Source organism: Squalius cephalus (assembly GCF_949319135.1).
Source record: "Squalius cephalus genome assembly, chromosome: 18".
Lineage (NCBI taxonomy): Eukaryota > Metazoa > Chordata > Actinopteri > Cypriniformes > Leuciscidae > Squalius > Squalius cephalus.
Window position 1 is genome coordinate 4,454,811 of NC_137139.1, and position 5,029 is coordinate 4,459,839.

The 5,029-nt window shown below is 40.1% G+C and overlaps 1 long non-coding RNA gene across 1 annotated transcript; it reads left to right on the forward strand.

Moving 5' to 3' along the window:
• The first annotated feature begins 910 nt into the window (after positions 1-910).
• LOC307145917 lies at positions 911-1,814 on the forward strand. Its single transcript, XR_013819018.1, has 2 exons — positions 911-944; positions 1,527-1,814. It is a non-coding gene; the product is annotated as an uncharacterized lncRNA (long non-coding RNA).
• Positions 1,815-5,029: the final 3,215 nt, after the last annotated feature.

Consider the following 5,029-nt stretch of genomic DNA (forward strand, 5'->3'; position numbering starts at 1 on the left):
CGACACAGGATAGTTTATCTTACAGAAATATAATATATAAAACTGACATTTGGATATTTGACTCACCAGTGACCAAATGTTTAACTTACTGCACACGTAGTGTATTTTTAGTGCATACTGAGTGTCAGGATCCCACAATTTACCCATTCGTTCCAGCCTGTATCCACTTTTATGTCCTCAAACGCTCGTTTTTTGGGGTCGACAGCTTATGAAAACTTATTTCTGGGATTCTTAGCTTGTTTTCTGTACACCTTGTCACATAGCAGCTTTTAGGCATTTTTCTGTCTTTTGTTAGAAGCAAGAAATGACAAGGAGGCAGCCTCTCGCAATGCAAAGTCAATGGGGACGGTTGGTTTGTTTTCCCCCTTGGTGGGCGTGGTCTTCAGATTATGACGCGTTGCGCTCTGTCTCTATTATGAGAGGTGTTGATGGAGTGGCTTTAAAAAAAAGGTTTATTAATTTTTTTTTGTGTGGGTGGAGCATAACTGCCATCACGTTAAAGAATAATTTTGGGAGTTTTTGCCTTTAATTATGATAGGACAGTAAGGGATCAAGAAAAATCCACGAGTCGGGACTAGAACTCGGGTCTCCCAAAGCCCAAAAGTGCTAAATGTCAGTGCACTGATCACTTGGCTATCTGGGACAACTGTTTGCCTGCATTTTGATGAATATTTGAACCTCAATGCTAAGAAACATAGGGGGAACAGAATCTGACGGCAACCAAACCAGCTGTCGGAATCCGTTCCCCCACTCCCATTATGAGAGGTGTTGATGTAGTGGTTTAAAAAAAGGCTGATTCAATTTTTTGTGTGGAGGGAGCATAACTGTCATCAGTTAAAAGAATAATTTTTAAAAGTCTTTGCCTTTTATTATGTTAGGACAGTATGGGATCAAGAAAAATTTACAAGTTGGGACTTGAACTCGGGTCTCCCAAAGCGCTAAATGTCAGTGCACTGACCACTTGACTATGTGAAACAATTGTTTAAAAGCATTTCGATGAATATTTGAACCTCACTGCTAAGAAACATGGGGGGAACAGAATCTGACGGCAACCAAACAAGCTGTCGGAATCCGTTCCCCCACTCCCATTATGAGAGGTGTTGATGTAGTGGTTTAAAAAAAGGCTGATTCAATTTTTTGTGTGGATGGAGCATAACTGTCATCAGTTTAAAGAATAATTTTTGAAAGTCTTTGCCTTTTATTATGATAGGACAGTATGGGATCAAGAAAAATCCATGAGTCGGGACTTGAACTCGGGTCGGCCAAAGCCCAAAAACGCTAAATGTCGGGGAACTGACCACTTGGCTCTCTGGGAAATTATTTGACAGCATTTTGATGAATATTTGAACCTCACTGCTAAGAAACATGGGGGGAACTGAATCCGACGGCAAACAAACCAGCTGTCGGAATCCGTTCCCCCACTCCCATTATGAGAGCTGTTGATGGAGTGGCTTAAAAAAAGGCTGATTCAATTTTTTGTGTGGATGGAGCTTAACTGCCATCAGTTTAATTTTAAAGCCCAAAAGTGCTAAATGTCAGTAAACTGACCACTTGGCTATCTGGGACAATTATTTGACTGCATTTTGATGGATATTTGAACCTCACTGCTAAGAAACTTGGGGGGAACAGAATTCGACGGCAAAAAATACAGCTGTCAGAATCCGTTCCCCCACTCTCATTATGAGAGCTGTTGATGTAGCGTCTTAAAAAAAGGCTGATTAATTTTTTTTGTGTGGATGGAGCTTAACTGCCATCAGTTTAGAGTATATATATATTTTTTTTTTTTCCTTTTATTATGATAGGACAGTATGGGATCAAGAAAGAATACACGAGTCGGGACTTGAACTCGGGTCGTCCAAAGCCCAAAAGTGCTAAATGTCAACACAATGACCACTTGGCTATTTGGGACAACTGTTTGACTCTATTTTGATGGATATTTGAACCTCACTGCTAAGAAACTTGGGGGGAACAGAATCTGACGGCTAAATATACAGCTGTCGGAATACGTTCCCCCAATCCCATTATAAGAGCTGTTGATGTTGTGGCTTAAAAAAAGGCTGATTAATTTTTTTTTGGATGGAGCTTAACTGCCATCAGTTTAAATTATTATTATTATTTAAAAAAAAAATTGTGCCTTTTATTATGATAGGACAGTATGGGATCAAGAAAAAATCCACGAGTCGAGACTTGAACACAAAGCCCAAAAGTGCTAAATGTCAGTGCACTGACCACTTGACTATCTGGGACAACTTTTTGACAACATTTCGAAGAATATTTGAACCTCACTGCGAAGAAACATGGGGGGGAACAGAATCCGACGACAAACAAACCAGCTGTCGGAATCCGTTCCCCCACTCCCATTATGAGAGGTGTTGATGAAGTGGCTTAAAAAAATGCTGATTCAATTTTTTGTGTCAATGTAGGTTAACTGCCACCAGTTTAAAGAATAATTTTTGAAAGCCTTTGCCTTTTATTATGATAGGACAGTATGGGATCAAGAAAAATCCACGAATCGGGATTTGAACCTGGGTCTCCCAAAGCCCAAAAGTGCTAAAAGTCAGTGGACTGACCACTTGGCTATTTGAGACACCTTCTTGACATCATTTTGATGAATATTTGAACCTCACTGCTAAGAAACATGGGGGGAACTGAATCCGACGGCAAACAAACCAGCTGTCGGAATCCGTTCCCCCACTCCCATTATGAGAGCTGTTGATGGAGTGGCTTAAAAAAAGGCTGATTCAATTTTTTGTGTGGATGGAGCTTAACTGCCATCAGTTTAATTTTAAAGCCCAAAAGTGCTAAATGTCAGTAAACTGACCACTTGGCTATCTGGGACAATTATTTGACTGCATTTTGATGGATATTTGAACCTCACTGCTAAGAAACTTGGGGGGAACAGAATTCGACGGCAAAAAATACAGCTGTCGGAATACGTTCCCCCAATCCCATTATAAGAGCTGTTGATGTTGTGGCTTAAAAAAAGGCTGATTAATTTTTTTTTGGATGGAGCTTAACTGCCATCAGTTTAAATTATTATTATTATTTAAAAAAAAAATTGTGCCTTTTATTATGATAGGACAGTATGGGATCAAGAAAAAATCCACGAGTCGAGACTTGAACACAAAGCCCAAAAGTGCTAAATGTCAGTGCACTGACCACTTGACTATCTGGGACAACTTTTTGACAACATTTCGAAGAATATTTGAACCTCACTGCGAAGAAACATGGGGGGGAACAGAATCCGACGACAAACAAACCAGCTGTCGGAATCCGTTCCCCCACTCCCATTATGAGAGGTGTTGATGAAGTGGCTTAAAAAAATGCTGATTCAATTTTTTGTGTCAATGTAGGTTAACTGCCACCAGTTTAAAGAATAATTTTTGAAAGCCTTTGCCTTTTATTATGATAGGACAGTATGGGATCAAGAAAAATCCACGAATCGGGATTTGAACCTGGGTCTCCCAAAGCCCAAAAGTGCTAAAAGTCAGTGGACTGACCACTTGGCTATTTGAGACACCTTCTTGACATCATTTTGATGAATATTTGAACCTCACTGCTAAGAAACATGGGGGGAACCGAATCTGACGGCAACCAAACCAGCTGTCGGAATCCGTTCCCCCACTCCCATTATGAGAGGTGTTGATGGAGTGGCTTAAAAAAAGGCTGATTCAATTTTTTGTGTGGATGGAGCTTAACTGCCATCAGTTTAAAGAATATTTTTATTTATTCTTTATTTTTTTTGCCTTTTATTATGATAGGACAGTATGGGATCAAGAAAAAATCCACGAGTCGAGTCTTGAACTCGGGCAGTCCAAAGCCCAAAAGTGCTTTATGTCAGTACACTGACCACTTGGCTATCTGGGACAATTATTTGACTGCATTTTTATGGATATTTGAACCTCACTGCTAAGAAACTTGGGGGGAACAGAATCCGACGGCAAAAAATACAGCTGTCGGAATCCGTTCCCCCACCCCAATGATGAGAGATGTTGATGTATCGGCTTAAAATATGCTTATTCTATTCTGTGTGTGGATGGAGTTTAAACAGCATCAATTTGATAAATCTTAGAACCTTATTGTGTACTAAACATAGGGGGAACAGAAACCGATGGCAAAAAAACAGCTGTCGGAATCCGTTCCCCCACTCCCATTATGAGAGGTGTTGATGTAATGGCTTAAAAAATGCTGATTCTATTTTTGTGTGTGGATGGAGCTTAACTTGCATCAGTTTAAAGAATGTATCTTTTGCCTTTTATTATGATAGGACAGTATAGTACCAAGAAAGTTTGACGAACCGGGACTTAATAAGCTGAAAAGCAATTCATTTCAGTGCAGAGTGTACTGACCACTAGGCTATTGGGTTTAGTAATTAGCTGCAATGTGATAAATCTTAGAACCTTATTGCGTAATAAACATAGGGGGAACAGAATCCGACGGCAAATAGTTCAGCTGTCGAAATCCGTTCCCCCACCCCAATGATGAGAGATGTTGATGTATCGGCTTAAAATATGCTTATTCTATTCTGTGTGTGGATGGAGCTTAAACAGTATCAATTTGAAAAATATTAGAACCTCAGTTTGTCAGAAATATGGGGAAACAGAAACCGACGGCAAAAAAAAACAGCTGTCGGAATGCGTTCCCCCACTCCCATTATGAGAGGTGTTGATGAAAGGCAAATAGCCTCTCATCCCCCACTCCCATTATGAGAGGCTTAAAAAATGCTGATTTTATTTTTGTGTGTGGATGGGGCTTAACTTGCATCAGTTTAAAGAATCAAGAAAGTTTGACGAACCGGGACTTGAACTCGGGTCGCCCAAAGCTAAAAAAAAGCATTGTTAGGGCACTGAACACTAGGCTATTGAAGCCAGTAGTTTCCTGCAATGTGATAAATCTTAGAACCTTATTGCGTAATAAACATAGGGGGAACAGAATCCGACGGCAAATAGTTCAGCTGTCGAAATCCGTTCCCCCACCCCAATGATGAGAGATGTTGATGTATCGGCTTAAAATATGCTTATTCTATTCT